The sequence below is a fragment of the Globicephala melas genome, chromosome 7 (assembly GCF_963455315.2).
Source record: "Globicephala melas chromosome 7, mGloMel1.2, whole genome shotgun sequence".
NCBI classification, from domain to species: domain Eukaryota; kingdom Metazoa; phylum Chordata; class Mammalia; order Artiodactyla; family Delphinidae; genus Globicephala; species Globicephala melas.
Genome location: NC_083320.1, coordinates 64,295,900 through 64,315,166, shown reverse-complemented (window position 1 = coordinate 64,315,166; position 19,267 = coordinate 64,295,900). Strand labels below are relative to the sequence as shown.

At 37.1% G+C, this 19,267-nt stretch overlaps 1 protein-coding gene across 7 annotated transcripts in view; it reads left to right on the top strand.

The window, feature by feature from the left end:
• Nucleotides 1–19,267, top strand: part of B3GALT1 (beta-1,3-galactosyltransferase 1) — a 600,252-nt gene that overhangs the window by 179,376 nt on the left and 401,609 nt on the right. For all 7 annotated transcript variants that reach the window (XM_060302311.1, XM_060302308.1, XM_060302309.1 and 4 more), the window contains exon 2: nt 7,510–7,613. The gene's annotated coding sequence lies outside the window, so the exon portion shown is untranslated. The remainder of the gene's footprint in view (nt 1–7,509; nt 7,614–19,267) is intronic.

Below are 19,267 nucleotides of genomic sequence, written 5' to 3'. Positions count from 1 at the left end.
CATTAATATATGATATTTGTTTTTCTCGAGAAAGTTCTCTTTGCTACTTAAATATAGTAGAAAAGTTTAACTAAAAGAAATAGAAAAAAATCAGCACTTAGTTTAGAATAGAATGATAGGTGTAGTGTATATTTATCTATGTTTACCTATCTCCATAAGCTAAAACAAAAACAAAATAATAAATGTGCTGGTTATATGTCTTTGTATTTATTCTAACTTAAGTAATGTTCTACAATTAAAACACAATTAACGTTAAAAAGGTTTTGCTATAGTGTGTGGACGGCAGAGTTAATAAAGTGATTGGACTATTTTTAAAGCCATTTGCACAAATAAAGTGCACCACCTTAGCTGTAAACACAGCGACCACTAATTGGAGACTGTGAGTAGGAAGGAAGAATTAAAAAAAAAAGTTTTTACTATAATAGAGCTGCACATGCTCTCATTGAGTCTATTTTTAAAAATCTTTTAACATGAACATGCTGTCTTGGTTGAACCCTCTTAGCTATAAACACCACTGGTTCATTTATTGAGTGTCTACTATATGCTGGGAACTAGGGATAAATAAGTGAACAATGGACATGTCCCTAATCTACTAAATGCTGAGAATTTCTTGGTCACCAAGTAAATATCAAAAGTCCTCCAGCTTATACCCCAAGTAGTAGAACTCCCAAACCCCACCTCTCCAAGAAGTCCAAAGCCACGCCTAGAATCTTCACTTTTCTGTCTGGTGGAGGAGTTAACTGTGTATTTGGCATTTCCTTCTCCACCCCTAGAGAGAGCACTCTGTTAGATCCTCAAAAGAGTTAACTCAAGATACACAATTTTAAGGCTGAGTTCTATAAAAGGCTCATTTATATGCATAATATACAGAAAGAAATGTGTTTTTTAAATAATTAAAACATACTTCCCACCTACTATCTACCATTTCCCAAGATGCAACTGGTTTTTAGAAGAGTAGAAAATGACTCCATCAGTTTAAACAACACAGATTTGGTATGTTTCCTTCCTTCTTGGGTTTAAAATGGATACAGCATAAATCCATCACTCCTTACAGTCCTCTGATAATAAAATAACCTCATAGTCTGATTCTAATATTACTAAACTCAAATTAATAATATATCAAAATCTGAAGAGATCAATGATATTTTATACCTACATAGGGGAGCTTTCAAAGCTCCATTAGGACTAGGTTTAAAAAAAAAATGACATTTATTTTGAGCCTTCATTATTCTTATGGTACATATGGGAAGTCAGGATGAATTAAAGATGATCATGAGATTGAAATAAATTAACTCAGGAAACCAGAGCTTTATCTATTAGATACTAAATTTCTACAAGTGCAAAATTTGAAATATACATTTTCCACAATCCTTTAGGCCAGTGTTTCTTAAACTTATATAATATGTAGAGTCTTTTCTAAGGCAAAAACAAAAACAAGGACAAAAATCTTCTTTTAGAACCCCAGTATTAAATCATTTTTCTTACAATGTTACTTAAAAATAAGCAAACATAAAACCAGGCATAAATGCCTTATGCTTATACAAAACATAGTTACAAGTGAATACAAACAAATCTCCAAATCTGAGAATTTCCATTTCACAATATTGATTTTAATGTAATAGGAGGTGTTTTGTGGAAATGAAATATCTGTTCACCATGTAAAAAAGGCACTGACTTGCTGTACACAGATTCTTGTATACAATACAGTGTGCAGTATAGTGACAATTCTCCTGTTTTGTTTGTGGAACTCTCTTTGTACAGTGTCATCATTGGTCTTTTTCTATCTCTGTTCCTATTAATACTTCTTGGTGCCAAAATGATCGTATTTACAAACATGAACACTGGGTTCATGTGAGAATACATGGTTATAAGATAGTGGTCCAGGAGACCCAGAAATCACTTAGATTATTTTTTAATTACTATAGGAAATCAAAATGCATACATCATAAATATATTATTAAAAGGTAATGTTTTAAAGGGCAAGCTCAAGATTGTTACACAAATATGAAAAAACTATCGAAAATTTTATTTAACTCCATTATTAATGAGGAAACTAATAAGATGTTGTCAACTGTCTCAGTGGAGAATTCAAAATACCACAGGTACATAGTTGAGTCAGGAGTGTCGAAACAAATCTACAAATAGATGCAAAACTGGCATTTTTACATAGGGTTGGAGTGAGGAGAGAAATCAGTTTTCCCTCCAACAGAAGGAACTTGCATATCTTTGGATAAACCATTGTACCTTCTATCAGTTATCTATAATTTACAGCTTTGTGAAATAGCTCAAATTGCCGTCCAAAGAATCAGATAATCAAGAAGAATGTGCCAGATAATGTAGGCTTTGCATTAAAGATACCCAGTCTTCTTTTGATCCATTTCAGTCTTTCACAAGATTTGTCCATCCAGTATATTTAAGAGGAATATATAGACCTCATAGAACCTATCGATGGACCTCTGTGGAAACCTTGAAGATCTCCTCAGCTCAGCTGTCTCCCTTGAAACCCACCTCCAGCTGCAGATAGATGCCCCATGTGAGCATTAGTCTTAGAGGAATACACAGCTCTCCCTTTAGATATAAATACCCAAGCAACCTGTTGGGATGAGTTGGATGTCTTCTAAGGGATGAAGAACTGTGATAACTAATCTCAGACCTTTCACACATGGAAAATTTGCCCAAGCGTAGAGAGTTACAAGCCAAATCCTCAATAGGAATGTTTAAGCATTTTTTTCCCTCCCTTCTATTCTTCCTTCTTGCCTTCCTTCCTTCCTTCACAATTGCTGCATATCAGATACTGCACTGTTTAATATATATTATTTCATTAAATATAATAAGCCTATCGGTATGTGCATTTTGTGAGGAAATTCAGCCTGAACCAGCCACAAATATTAAATAAAAGAAAATTAAATGAAAAACAAGACAAACCCAAGTGTGTAAAGTATGTAATTAAATCTCCAACTAGTAATCAAAACCGTATCTTAAGGACTGGTTTAGATGACACATGGTGTTGTCCCAAAGTTAGATGTTCAGTCAATATTTATGGAACACATCATAATCCTTCCCACCTCATCTGGGAAACTCAGTGTCCAACCTACATTTTTTTTTTCATAGGCCCATGTATACATTTTTCACAGTGCTTGCCAAGTAACACTAAATTGTCTTTTTATGTGCTTATGTCCCCTTACCTTCCTTGGCTAAGCTATGGGCTACTTTAGCAAAAGGGCCATGTTTTATTCATGTGTGCTTGGTGCCTTGCACAGTGACAGGCACATCCAGGAGCTAATTATATACTTTTCAACTTATCTGAAATACACATACACAGTAAAGCTAATTCCTAAAATTGAACCTCTGGAAAAATTCAGTCCTAATTCACTAGTTCCAAAGATTTTATTTCCTCTCTTAAAATGTTTCACTACTGTTGATAGATTTTAGGGTTTAATAGATTTGTTAAATTGGGAGCTGCTTAGTGGGAAGCAGCCGCATGGCACAGGGAGATCAGCTCGGTGCTTTGTGATCGCCTGGAGGGGTGGGATAGGGAGGGTGGGAGGGAGGGAGATGCAAGAGGGAAGAGATATGGGAACATATGTATATATATATATAACTGATTCATTTTGTTGTAAAGCAGAAACTGACACACCATTGTAAAGCAATTATACTCCAATAAAGATGTGAAAAAAAAAATTTGGAGCTGCTTAAAATTTGCTCTAGGGACACAGGAAAGGCTTGTCTTACTGGATACAAGCTTGCAGACTGAATGTCATTACGAGACATCTTTGCGAGTTAGCGGGGAAGGAAGTTGTGACAATGCAAAAACCATTAGAAATCATGTAGAATTTTGCACCACAATTATGTATGCAATGGATGGAGATTGAGAAAGTCTTAAATGCCAGTATTTCTAAGTTTCCTTCAAACCTCACATGCTCAATACCACATTTTACCTTAAAGTATTTCTTAGAATAACAGTGAATATCAAAGAATGACTAAGAAACTGGGAACACAGAGAACTGATATTCACATTGGCAAAAAGAAAGAATAGAAACCAAAACTAAAGTGAGATTGGGGAGTGAAAATTGGAAAAGTGGAAGGAAAAATTACACTAAAATGCTAGGAAAAAGATTCATTGTGTTATCAACTGTTTGGTTGAAGAATAAAGATAAAATATGGGATTTAAAAAAAACTTATTACTTGGTCAAAATATATATAGTTCTTAAATATTAAATAGGTTAAACCTACAGAAACAGGAACCATAATTTCTATTAAGCAACAGAGCATTTCTTTTGAATTTATCACTGACCAGAGTAAGAAAGTAAAGTGTCATTCCACAGTTTCAATTGCAATCTGGCAGTATTTTCTAAAGATTTACGGAATGGCTGTCATGACTGAGATAGTTATCCATGTCCCAATTACTTGAGGATTTTAGTGGTCATTTAACCACTAAATGGTTAACCCAAACCCCAAGTTGTGTGGTCAGAGACTGGGGAGGACAGTAGAGACCAGTAAGAGGTAATGTTTGGGTGTTTAGTTGATTAAATACAAAGCATTCATTATCCATTATGGCCTTGGTTTAAAGTAAGCTTCTTATTCCAAAGAAAACTTTTGAACTACTCACTTTCTAGCATGTTTTCTCATAAAGCAATCTTTTTAAAAATCCTGTTGGTTTTCTTCTAGATGGTTTCACAAAATAAGTAGTATAGCCTCCTTAGAAGCTTGGAAATTCAATAATTTAATTATGTGGTTCATGTTTTTTTCTCTTTTCACTTTTTAGTTATATCCTTTCATCTTTTTCATCTTTCCTCCCATTTTCGAAAGAATTTTGGACAAATAAGAAACAGGTTAGAAAGCCAAGGAAAATTTTCATATGCTTTAAAAATTGGATTGCCCACAGAGAGACTTTTGTTTAAAAGCATTGGGGGCGGGGGGGGGGTGTGTGGTTAGGGAAATGTATTTACCTGAAAGCATTTTATATTGGAATGCTGATCTATTCATGGTTATACTTTGTTTGTATATTAAATACCGCACCTGTCACAAGCTTGGATTTATCGTCGGTATGCATAATGCTTGTTGTTGGGAGAGCTTGCAAATCCCTCATTGGCAATAGAGTCACCAGAAGTAGATGCACCTGTCTCCCCAGCTGGGATTTGCTCATGGGAAAGAGGGTCATTTAACACCATGTTTTCCTCTTCATGGACAGCTGTATATATAAGCTGCCCTAGGGTGTAGAAGACCTAAATTTTGTTTGTAAAAAAAAGAAGAGAGACTTCAATGTCAAAACGAAATTTGATATGAAAAGTATTTTGATGTTTTGATTCAGCAGCTTTAGAGAACATATAGGCTTGGTTTAACAGAAAAACATTATTTGGTTTGCTTTGGTCTGATCACTCGAACAGCTTTTAATGACTCAGAGAACACCAATATTTTCAGCTCTGATTAGCTTGGGGTTTAGCGTAAAATAGCTCATTCTGTTTTGATGCAAGTCCTTAGTTAAAACATGGGCCTTGTCCTCAATGCTACAGCCATAACTCTTCGTTTTTGTGCATTTTAATTGTCTATTTTCCCTTGACAGACTCTAAACTCCATAATAGGAGCTGTGTCTATTTTGCTAACCACTATTTTCTCTAGCTCAATGCCACTCTGTTAGCTCTGGATGTATTTGTGCTTAATAAATCTTTGTCAAGTGGATGCTTGAATGAAAGCATGAAGAATTGTTTTTGCTGACCAGGAAGGAGGTAATGGCTCCTTCTAAAAGTCTCCCTGATTCAAAATCACTCCAAAATTAAGAGATCTCTTTGAGTCCCATTTTTTTTTTTAATGGAGGTATAATTTACTTACAGTAAAATGTAGATTTTATGAGCATGGCTCCATAGAGTTTGTTTCAAGTCTGTCTACTCATACAACCACTGTCTCAACCAAATATAGAATTTTTCCATTATTCTAGAAAGTGCTCTCCTGCTACTTTCCAGTTAATCTCCCACAACCACTGTTCTGATTATTACTACAGCCTCTTTTTTGTCCTTTCTATAACTACATTTAAATGTAACCATAAAGTATGTACTCTTTTTGTGTCTATAATAAGATTAATAAGAAAAGACCATGGTATTTAAAAAACTACTGTGTGCCTCTCCTTGGGATTTATTGCCCCACCTTCCCCAGTCTGCAACCATTGCTCTTAAGAATTCCAAAGATATAGAGAATAAGATTCTTACAAGTAGAGTTCAGAAGTACCACTCAACTTATATCATTGTACTGTGAGCCTCCAATTGACAAATGAAACCCATCAGTAATAATCTAAATAACTCTAATGTTAACAATCTATTATCTAAATAAGATAATGTATAATAATATATAATATTATAATATACATTAATAACTAATATGGAATTTATTACATTATAATAAATACCCTAATTAATCCTAACATTTCAGAGCTGGGATCACAGCCCCTTTTCCTGACAACTCTGAGCTTTACACAGCAGCACATCATTGGTCTCACTTATCCTCAAGACAGTTCTGTGGGTAACCACCACGTGCGTGACAGGTTGTAGAGGAAAAGGAATATGAAAAAGAATGTATATATATGTATAAATGAATCATTTTGCTGTACAGCAGAAATTAACACAACACTGTAAAACAACTATATTTTCAATTAAAAACTTTTTTAAAAAGTAAAAAAAAGAAAGAAAAAAGAGCTCCAAAATTAGATATTTCCTCTGAAAGTCTTCTTTAAAATATATTTTCAATAACATATAACTCCTGGGGTATAGAGGGTGGTGTTTGGGTAGAATTGTAAAGGAGGTTTACAAAGAACTAGTCAGTTTGCAGACAGTGAGAAGAGGCTTGCCAAGTAAAGCCTGTAGAAAATGGATTCATCGAATTAGAGCAGTCCATGATTGACTGCCAACGCCAGCTTATTTTCTTGCTGGGTCCAAAAAAGAATGCCTGAAACTTTGTGGTGATGGAAGGCTATCTTATAGAACATGCTGGTGGAGCATACTTTTTCACTGGTTCAGACCAGTATTGTTATAAATTTGATGGGGTACTTAAGGCTCTGGTAAGGATTTTTAGGTCAGAAAAAAAAAAATTAGACATAGGCGATTAGGGAGCAAAATGTGTTAGTTTATTTCACAGCAGAGTAAAGCAATAAAACAGCCTTAGCAAAGCCACAGACAGGACTTGTGTAAGTCTAACAATTTTCAACTTCTCTTGCAGAAACATAGAATTGTGATCTAGGGAAAGTAAGGAAGGAATTGTTGGCAAAGAGTTAATAACAGATAAAGAAGCCATTCTTTCAAAGATGGATGAGGAGATTATAAATGATTTAAAGGAAGAAAATTCCCCCTTCAGATTAAGTTTTCTGTAATAAGGTTGTTATTTTGTACAAGATAATTTGATGCAAGATATGTGGAAATTTCATGAAATGGCAAAAAGAGAATCTGAACAACTTGAAACACAGTATGAGTGTTAGCTGAAGCCCACCAAGCAGATTATTTATATATTTTTCTTTCCCCTTAGACCCGGTAGAGACGCTTCAAGAACTGCTCTGTTCCGGGGAGGAGGGATTGTGTGACGACACTGACACTGCACCCTGAGGCGAGTGCAGAAGTTTTCATTGTAAGGTAATAGTTGATTCCTACTTTCGGTCTTCTCCGTCTTTGGAAATTAATGAAACTGTGGTGTAAAATTAGGCCATGTTATCAGAAGTATTAAGGATGCTCGGAATTTTGTTTATAGCTTTGTAGTCACTCATGTTTACACCTTTCATGTGGAGTAGGTGCAGAAATAATTCCTTAGCAGATACTATCTTTACATTTGAAGTAGGACAATATGTTCGAACAGTGGGAATTACAAAACACCAATCTACCCATTTGGGATTAAAATATTGTTAGCAAAGATTCTCTCTCGAGGTGCTTCTCAGTCTTTTTCTTGTCGTGTGCATGTAGAAAATGGTAATATCCCTGTGATCCACTGCAGAGGCCGCTCATTCCCAGAGACAACTGGTACTCACTCCAGAGCAGCTGAAGGGATCAAATCTTAGTACATCAGTAAACCATTGTTTGGAAGGGCTCTGCTGGGGAGCAACAGATGCTCTCCTTTTTGAAAACCCTGAAGTATCCCCTGCTTTTTATGCATCCCTAGGATTGGAGTCTGGGTCTAGAGAAGCTTTTCTTAGAGGAAAAAAAATGATGCTTTTAGTTCTAAATTTTCACATGAAGGTAATTTTCCCTGAAGACTGACCAGTAATTTTACATCAAGAAACTTGAACTTAAAAGTATTTTCCTCCCCCTCTCGATTTGTACAGTGATAAAGAAGCCCTCTCCTAGAGGACCCAGAAGGCGTGTTCATTCTGGCAGGAATCCTTGTGGTCCTAGGGCTTTGGGCGAGTTTACATAAGACAGAATCTACCTACAGGGTTAGGAGGGCTCCCTGTAGGGTGAGGTAATTGTATAGTTTAGGCCTCACTTCACTATTTGGTCTAGTCTGGGTAAGATTTAGTTATCTCGGTAGTCATTCAAAATAATGATTAAGCGTTCAGCAGATTTGTGGCCTGACTGAAACCCAGACTGAATCCTGCAGAATCGTAGGCTGCAAGCTGATGGGACTTGGATACGCTGGTGTTTCTTCTGTGCCTTATTCTAATATCATGACACGTACCCCCAACAATTACCACCTCAAGGTTAAGAGGAAACAGCGGGCATGCCCAGTGGTGTCACCATGAAAGACTGGCATAAATACCCTTTGGTCCCAATTCTAGAAGCTGTCTTATCGAACCAGGATTTTTGTCTTGTTTTGGTTTGCTTTGGTTTTATAACCTCTGTGTCTTAGATTTTACTTTTTAAAAAAATGTTCAGAAAAAGACTTTTTTCAGAACAGTTTTAGGTTTACAGAAAAATTAATTAAAAACTGCAGGGAGGGACTTCCCTGGTGGCGCAGTAGTTAAGAATCGCCTGCCAGTGCAGGGGACATGGGTTCGAGCCCTGGTCCGGGAAGATCCCACATGCCGCAGGGTAACTAAGCCCGTGCGCCACAACTACTGAGCCTGCGCTCTAGAGCCCGCGCTCTAGAGCCCGCGAGCCACAGCTACTGAAGCCCGCGCACCTAGAGCCTGTGCTCCACAACAGGAGAAGCCACCACAATGAAGAGTAGCCCCTGCTTGATGCCAACTAGAGAAAGCCCACGCGTAGCAACAAAGACCCAACGCAGCCATAAATAAATAAATAAATAAACATTAAAAGGAAAAAAAAAACTGAATTGAGTTCCTACATACTCTTCCTGAAAAGGACACATGATTTCCCCTATTATTAACATCTTTATTTATTTATTTATTTATTTATTTTTTTGCGGTACGCGGGCCTCTCACTGCCGCGGCCTCTCCCGCTACGGAGCACAGGCTCCGGACGTGCAGGCCCAGCAGCCACGGTCCAGGGGCCCAGCCGCCCGCGGCACGCAGGTTCCTCCCGGACCGGGGCACGAACCCGCGTCCCCCACATCGGCAGGCGGACTCCCAACCACTGCGCCACCAGGGAAGCCCTATTAACATCTTTTTTATTAGTATGGTACATTTTCTACAATTGATGAACCAATATTGATACACTTTTATTTACTAACGTGTACTAAAGTTTCGCTCTTTGTATTTTGCATTCTGTGGGTTTGAAAAATGTGTAATGACATATTTTCATTGTTACTGTATCAAACAGGATATCTTCACCGCCCTGAAAATTCCGTGTGCTCCCCCTATTTGCCCTTCCCTCCCCTCACTGAAACCCTAGCGACCTTTGATCTTTTTACTGCCTCCATAGCTTTGCCTTTTCAGGAATGTCATATAGCAGACAGCCTTTTCCGATTGGCTTCTTTCATTTAGCAGTATGCTTCTATGGTTCCTCCATGTCTTTTTGCAGCTGGACAGCTCATTTCTTTATATTGTTGAGTAATATTCATTGTATGGATGTACCACAGTTTGTTTTTCCATAAGCTTATTAAAGGATATCTTGGTTACTTCCAAGTTTGACAGTTATGAAAAAAAGCTGCTATAAATATTTCTCTGCAAACTTTTGTGTGGACATAAGTTCACAGTTCATTTGGATATATACCAAGGAGTGTGATTACTGGATCATATGGTTCAAGTATGTTTAGCTTTTTCCTAACTGTCTTCCAAAGTGGCTGTACCAGTTTGCATTCACTATGAATGACGGTTCCTGTTGCCCCACATCCTTACCAGTATTTGTGTTGTCAGTGTTTTGAATTTTAGCCATCCTATTAGATGTGTAGTGTTTTCTCATTGTCTTAGGTTTTTAATACAATTAATTTATAAAGAGATTGTGACGATGACTGAGACGACTCTGGACACTTAGAACTTTCTTTAGCACTTACTTGGTAATGACATTGATTAAGAATCTGAACTTTCCCCTGGCGATATTCACTGTGGTCGTGCATTTTTATGAGATGAGCATGTATGTACACCTAAGTGTCTGTGTACGTGTGTCTGTGCATACCTTCTAGTCTCCATTATAGAAAGAGGTGATAGTAGGCAAAGGCTTTTCTAAAAATACACCATCAAAATGAAAATATACAGTTTATATCAAAGATATTTTTTTGTTTCTAAAAATGAAATGTGAGTTTTCTATGAATCTTGATATTAAAACAAGCCATGGTTGAAGTTATATATAGGTAGTTTTCTGACATGAATAACAGTGTTTATATAGGCCACATCAAATTAGGCACTCAATTTTTGTATCCTGTTCAATTCAGCAATGCAGCTGTAGCCACAGGAAGAGATTCTTCATAGTCCTTGCAAGTTATAGTAATTTTTTCTGTATGCTTGGCGCATGTTTCTGCTTTAGATTTGATTGTACTACTTTGTAAATAATTCTGATGAGATAGACTTACATACTAGAATGTTATCTTCTCCAGTGTAAGTATGACTCCTTTCATATTTCTTTCTTTGAAACGTGGCACAATGCCTTTGTTAAAGACAAAATTTGCATGACACTTGTTAAAGACAGCAAGGAAAACGTTATTCAAGAGGAACTACAGCAATGACATTTTGCGGCAGAGGACAAGGACAAGTGGAAATTTATAGCCAAGGAGCAAAGTGGGGATCAGTAGATGGATGGAAAATTACCAAGGTGAGGGGAATTCTTGCTAGACTGACTCAACAGGATTCTTGCTGAAGACAGGACAAGTGGACGGTGGGGGTGAGGAATTTAACCTAATAGCAGAGATAATCAGATACCAAGGGAAGAGTCACTAAACTGACTCAGCAGAATTCTTGCTAAAACTGAACTAAGCAGGCTAAGGAGAGAATTCAAGGTCAGAGCCTAGTTGAGAAGAGGACTCAGAAGATGCTCACTCAGATCTGGTCAAGGAGAGAGCCTTTGTCACCTGACACATGGTAGCATTTCAGTGACCCCGTATTGTGTTATTATATAGATAGACCTACATCAAATACTGTAGAAATCTATTAAGAAAGTCCTACAGATACCAAACAACGATTATAATTTAAGGAAAAATTAGGGAAATCACTTTAAATCATGTAAATAATTTTGTGTAATGTTCAAAACTAACCTATTTAATGGAGCATAGATCTGGTTAAAAAATTAAACAAATAATATACATGAGCAATTTTTACGTGCAAAACAGAATCTCAACAGTGACAGAAATGCGAAGGTAAAATTGACATGTTCTCTACTTTCTAAAAAAGATGCAGTCTAGTGCAGGAGGGGCCGGGGGTGGGGAAGAGAAACAGAATTATGTTGTATTAGTGATCACAGATTAAATATATATACAAATTTTTTAGAGAAATAGAATAAGTGGTATGTTGGCTTTGGGTATACCTCAAATCTAGATTGCAAAGTTACTGATATCGATATCGTGGTATGTGGAAGACTGGTTTTTCGAACATTAGTATTCATAAAAATTACCTGGAGTTCTTGTTTAAATTTCATTCTCTTAGACTCCATACCTAAATGTCTGAGTAATTTGAAGGGTCCAGGATTCCTCACTTTTAACTGTTACCCCAGGTTACTCTATTATAAGGGACCTATAATAATAATAATAAAAAAGGGACCTATAAGCCCTGTCTTTAAAAACACTGATATGTACTATTTACAGTTTTCTTCCTTGTAGTGTGGTTGATGTTAGAAAGTACCCCCTGAGAAATAGGGAAATCAGGCCGAAATCTAGGAACCACAAGAAAGTACAAATGAGTTTGAGTGACTTCATGGCCCCTTTCAGTGGTATCATCAGTGAAGGGTTGTCCTAAGAGCCTGAAAACAAGACAACAAACTAAATGGAGATACCAGCACAAAAATTGTGTCCAATATTAGCACATTTTAAAAAAGAATGATATGCATATTTTTTAACTAGAATAAGTATTTCTAAATAGATAAAATATAATAGTTACATCAATATTCAATGAATTGTTTATTTCAATGGTATCAGTTATGATATTTAAAATTATAGGGGAACGATAAATACCCAAGAAGTCCAAAACTGGGGAAATTATTAAGTTAATTACCCTCATCCCAATGGAATATTGTTTTCACTGCTTTGAAGAATGATGACATTTAGGAAGTATTTAACATAATGTTATGTTAAAAAATAATTAGAATCCACAACTATATGCTTGATATGGCTGTTTCCACATAAAATATGTATGTATATGTGGTGAAATTTCAGGTGTTTTGAATTCTAAAATTTTCATAGATATTACGTGGTGCTCACAAAATCAGTGCTAGACTCTAAAACCTAGATAAAGTGAAACAATACTATCCAGAATCAGAAGCTTTGGTCCTGAATTTTTAATAGTTAAGAGTAAATAGTTTTCAAGTCATAAGGTGCTTTGAGGTTATGCTACTATCGAGGCACAGGGAAACTATCTAAAGCAGTGATACTCATATCTGGCTGATCATCAGACTTATTTGGGGAGCTTTGTGAACATATGGATTCCTTAGAATCTAGACAAGGGATTCATTTTTTGCAGATCTGAGTCTGGGCCCTGGAATCTGATTTTTTAAAAGGTTCTACTGATGGCCTTATTGATTAGCAAACGTTGGCAACCACTGTCATGGGGAAGACAATTTATGCCTTCAAGAATTTCTGCAATGATCAATATATGACCCCCAAAAAACCCAACCAACCAAACAAAAAAACCTCCCAAAACCCAAGGCAAAATAATGTCAAATCCTACAATATTTAATGTATATAGCAGAGTAAATAGAGTAGAAGTTCAGAGGAGGATAATTTGGGAGGGCCTTCTGGAGCAAGAACCTCATGGGCTTTAGTGGCAAGGTAGAGTAATGCTACAGAAACCACAAGCTTCATCATCATCTTAACAACCTTCATGTTAAGAGGAGAAGTGGTGAGACCTTGAAGCACTTAGAGATGGCAGTAAAAAGATGGCAGCATTTGGGGATGGCAGCTTTCTCACCAATCCAAAGTGCAAGCCCTACACCCCTTCCCTAGAGGTCCAGGTCCCTTCCCAGGCTTTTCTTGCCATGTTGGATCCGGGCTTTGGGCCAAGGGATGCTCTTGGGGGAGAAGAGGCTCCTTAGCACTTTGGGATGGGAAGGCCTGTGTAGTCTATAAATCAGTGTTTCTTGAGATGAAGGGAAGGAAGCTGAGGAAAGGCACGTCAAAATGTTTGTGGAAGGACAAAACATTTATTGTGTATGCTTATTCAAAGGCATTTCCCCAAAGGAAAATTATGGCATTTAAAAGGCAGAGAATCCATCATGGAGTAAGTTGAACTTAAACCTTTGCAAATAGGTGTGATTTGTTTTCCTGGAACATGAAAGGCAGAGGTGAGAGGCATTTCAGTGATGGGGACCACATATACCTAAGTCGGCCAAGTGTCTTTCTTCTGTGGACTCAATTTCTTTTTTAATACAAATGCTGTTGTTGAAACTTACATTCTTCTACCTCAATTGCCTAAACTAACAGTAACTTCATTGTATACCACATAGGATCTAGGACTAGGAGGTCAACAAATGTTTCTTAAGTGAAAAAAGCCAGTACTGGCTTAACTAGAGTCACTTGAGGTGTGGGTGTAGGTGAGGTTGCGTGGGGTTGGTACTCAGATTGGACAGGACCTCAAGTCCCAGAAGAATTTGGACTTGGCCTTACAGTGAAGGTTTCTGAGAAGGATAATGAGAAGATAAATGTGAGTTTTGAAGAAGAAAATCAGCCAACAGTGAAGGAGATGGATTAAAGAGTGGGGAATAGGAAATGCAATTAACATGCTAATTAGCTAATTACCATGAGAGGAAACCTGGATGAGGCTGTTGGCAGTGAAAAGAAAAAAAAAAAGGTAGTGGATAAAATAGGGAAGTTTTCAACTCAATTAGAGTAATATTGATTAATCACCTACTAAGTGCCGGTCACCATTCTAGGCCACTGAGACAATAGTGAACAAAATAGACCATATATTCTATAAGGATTAAAAAAAACATAATGGAAAATAATCCATAAATATAGTAAGTAAAATGTATAACATGTTGGAAGTTGGAACTGTTATAGAAAAATAAAAATTTGAGCAGAGTAAGGGGAACCAAGAGGGAGAAGGGCAGCAGTTCGCAATGTTCCAGGGGATGGTCAGGGAACGCGTCCCTGAGAAGGAGCAAAGATTTGAGGAAGGTCAAAGAGTGAGCCAGTCCCCTGAGGAAAGAGCATCCCAGGCAGAAGGAAGAGAAAGAGCAAAGACCCTAAGTGGGAGTGTGCCTAGGGTATTCCAAGAACAGCCACATTTTGAGTTTAAAATCTATTTCAAGGCAAGGCGCTGAATGGTACCCATCACCAACTGCTGAAATGGAGGATTTGGCTGCTGGAAAGAATCTTCCTCCTTTGCAGTTCTGCTTCAGGCCAGATTGGATTAAATTTCTAAGGGACAAAGGAGATGGAAAGAAGCAGCATGAATTAAGGAGTCAGCCTTGGGCCATGCCTATGTTAAAGTCAGTTAGAGGAAGTGAAGTCAGAAAAACCAGGGTGGTGTCTGTCCTTAAAGCTATATAAAGAGGGCTTGGCTAAGAAAGGAAGCTCCCTGGTGCGAAATGCAGGGGAAAAAAAAAAATTAAGGGGACTAGAGACTGCAGAAACAAAACCCTGTTGGGGTTGGGAGAAGGGACATTGGGTTACCAAGGTCACTGATGACTCTAGAGAGAACAGTTTTGATTGACTGAGAGAGAGCACAGTATTACAAAATGCCCAACTGATCCTGTTTCCTCCACCGGGTACAGTGACAATCTGTGCTGTTAAGAATTAGTGGTGTCCTAGACAAGTTGAGATTTTCAGCTGTCCATTACAGGTACTTGAATAATGTTTTGAAATGTCTTTGATAAGAAGTGTTGACAGGCTTGAAAGACTCAGATTCAGTGTGTGAGGCTTCACACCGAGGCTGTGCAACTTCTCCTTCCTCTTTGCTCCTCCATCTGCTCTGATTTCAGAACGAGACCCAGTGTTGACATGTTGAAGAACGGAGTTTTCTTCAGGTCATCACCAAAGCTTGTATTTTAGTAATGCATCGAGCCTTTCTCTAGGGCACAATGATATTCACGTTTCAAAAGGCCAGCAGAAACACATGGTTATGCTAGGGCGAAGAGTGGAGCCTGACAATATTTTTGTTTGTTTGTGGTACGCGGGCCTCTCACTGTTGTGGCCTCTCCCGTTGCGGAGCACAGGCTCCGGACGCGCAGGCTCAGCGGCCATGGCTCACGGGCCCAGCCGCTCCACGGCATGTGGGATCTTCCCGGACCGGGGCACGAACCCGTGTCCCCTGCATCGGCAGGCGGACTCTCAACCACTGAGCCACCAGGGAAGCCCGCCTGTCAATATTTGATAGCCTCTTCGATAGCTCCGTTAATGGAAATTTTTTTTTTAAGTTTGTAAGAATTAAAACGTAGCATAAATAGTGATTCAATACACGTCTGTTAAAAATGTTAATAAAAAGGTACACGGAAGTCAGGGATTTATAAAATTGGTGCTTTCAGCTCTGGTGCCTGCTCCCTCTGCTGTGACGTAGGATTCATTTTTTAAAATATCTTTTTATGTTATGTAGTGAGCCTATCAGAAAAAAGTGCTTTGAAAGCAATGGGAAATTAGACATTCAAAGAATGGAAAAACATCTTAATCTAAGAAAAGGGATGGGCTTGTTATTCCGGAAAACAAATAAGGAAAGTGTGTTAACATTGATGTGATAGATGGTGGCAGTTACATGGAATTTCAGGATTGACTCCTTTCTGAAGGAGATCAGATTCCTGTTTAAGTCCAGTCTCTTGCCGCTTATTCTCTTTTTCCGTCTTTCTTTGAGTCCCATCATCTTGCCCCTTTTAAAACCTGCTCTCAGGAAAGGATCCACTGTCAGTCTTCTATACCTTCTTGTGAATTTGAATCAATGTGTCACTTCTCCTAAGTGTGTGTACATTTTAAACAGGAAAGAAAGGTTGTGTCTCCATTTAAAATTAATTACAAATCGGTCTGCTCAGTCTGCATGTAAGACCTGGGGAATTTTAAGGGAGTTTTGACTTGATGGTTGTTGCACTTTTATATTTATTTTTGCTTCCATTTTATATTAAAGGAACTGTGTAGTTCCCATAATTGCAACATAATGAGATTCTCATTGCTTTTAATTTACCTGCCTTTTTCTTTCCCAACTCCACAATTTGGCTAAATTTGTTAGCAAACAAAAAATTATAGCTGCGTGAGTTGCATGTTGCTTTTACTGTTTACTATTTGATACTCCCATTATTATGCTTCAACTGAGAACAATCGTAAAATGAAATCTAGATCTTATATTCTGTGATAAACATCACCACTTTTCCCTTGAAGGCATTGCCTCAGAAATGAGTTTTTAAAAGGTAGCCCTATTGGTTTCATTTCTTGGAAGGGGGAAAATGTCAGTCAGAATAGTAAGATAGTAATCTAGTATATTTGGTATTATGAGACTCAAGGATTTAGCAGTAAAAGGAAATCTTTACAGAAGAAAAAGTTGGCATATTTTGTTAAGAGGAAGAGAGTTGAATTGTTACATCTGACTGTGAATCTGGCAACACTAGAAGTGATTACTTAGAAATAAAAGCTTCTCTAAAGCTTTTTATTTGAATTAGTCATTGTAATTGCATCAATAACAATTCTTAACTTTTATAAGCACAGAAGTATGCATCATTTTTTTTAATCCTTCGATATTCAAAAACACGTAAGACATATGCTTTATAGAAACAGAGGAAGAGAGAAAATAACATGTTTCAAAGCATCTCAAAGCTCTGTATTAAAGGATAAAAGAAATTATGTTTACTTTTCCCAAAGAAAGAGAGCAAGAGAACAATTTGGGTGAAGGACATGAGAGGATCAAGTGAGAATATGTGGCCGTCTAGAACCTGGACATACCATAGTTAAGTTAACTTGATTATCTGCTTGACTATTAGTGTAGTTTAAGTAATGTCTTGGGGATGGTGGGGAGGGGGAAGGAGTGAGCGTGTGTATGTAAGAGAGACAGCACAAGAGGTGGACAGAGCAGAAGCTCAGGGGGAAGAGTGTGAGATTCAAGCAGAAGGAAATATTTGATTATCTTTCAAGTTTTTGGTTTGACACTCAAAATGGCTTTTGTTGCTTTGGAAACATCATTTCACCTTCTTGCGTCTGAATTTTTCGAGAAAAACATCCACTTAATGTCACAATAGCCTCACAGGAACAGTCTAATAGTTTCTGCTAAAAGCCTTTAAGTCTCAGCATAGAAGATGCAGGTTTGCAAAGGTGTTCTCAGCCTCTGTCAGTCTCAATTTAACCAATTGAGAACTTGATGGGTTTATTTACCAGACCATCAACTGTAGAGAATAAAAGACAAGAATAATGTCTTAGAACTTGTTAAAATGCTAGTTAAATGATGAGCAGAAAATGACAAGTTAACCTTCTTCAGTGGGACTTCTAAAACATGGCTTTACTATGCCTTAGTTTTATTTTACCACTTTAAATGATAGCTAATCAGGAAAAATTCCCCTGGGGTGCCCTTGCTATGATCTTTGGAGAAAATTCTCTTCCCCTGTCTTTGTTTTATGAGTGATGGGATCTTCTCTCGATTTGACTGTATCTGGATGATCTGGCTGTATCCACCGCTAGAGCAACTGAAAGCATCTACTCAGACCTCAGACAGACCTCGACTTAGGAGGAAAAAAATATGCCATATTGTGCTTCCTACAAAAAAGCAGGAGTGTCTGCCCATGGCTACCTTTTTTTTTGTGAGCATCAATAATTCTTGAATACATTGCTAGTACATAGATCTAAAAACGAATATGGCTGATCATCTTGGCTAATGTTATTGGAGCTTTCAATTCACTTGCTGATTCTAACTTATTCCTGGGGCGAGAATAGAAAAATCTTTTGAAGAATGCTTCACAGGAAGAGATTATCCCAATGAGGTAATTATAGGCTCTTTGATAATAGTTGATTGATTGAACTTCAATTCTTTGCTGATAGGTCTGTCATACTCTCTAGGATTGTGAAACTATTAACTATAAATTGAACAGTTAGGTTATTTCATTGGTTTGCTGCTAAATTCTTAGAGTTATAGGATACCCTTTAAAAATTGACATGTAAGGAGCCAGTGGTGTAAACGTTGTGATATATTTTAATAAAGTACAGTGATTATAAAATTATTGTTCTTTTAACTAACTTTGTAAGATATTGTATGATGGAAGTAAATGGAAAAGGGCTTTGAATTTACAAAACTAGAACACACCTTAAAGTGGATATTTTGATCTAATTTGTTTTTTCTTTCTGATAACATATCTATTAAATAATAAATGAAAGCAAGCAGAAAAATGTTCATTAACTAAAAATTCAAAAATCTTTATATTAATATTACATTATAATTATATTGTAATATTTTAGTAAAGCTAGTACATCAGACAGCCAATAAGTATTGCTAGTTTTCAAATCTCAAATTTTCAGTTTTTTCCACTTAAGTTTTTAAGTATGTCAAAATTTTTTTCCTGATTTTAGCTTGAATTTCAAACTTAAAGGACAGCAATAAATCAAAATAAAAAACACCAATATGTTTTGTTTACAAAACAAAACCAATGTTTCAAACATTATGAAACAGGTTATAGTTGCCTCTTAGTTGTAATGTAAATATAAAACCAATTAGAACTTTTCCAGATTTGGAAAACTTTTTGCCCCTGAAGACAGCTCTCAGAAATGTTAATTCACTCATCTGCGACAGCAAAAGAATGTCAGTGAGGTTGAGCCACCACTGGGCTGCTCTTGCAGTAATTAAATACCTTGG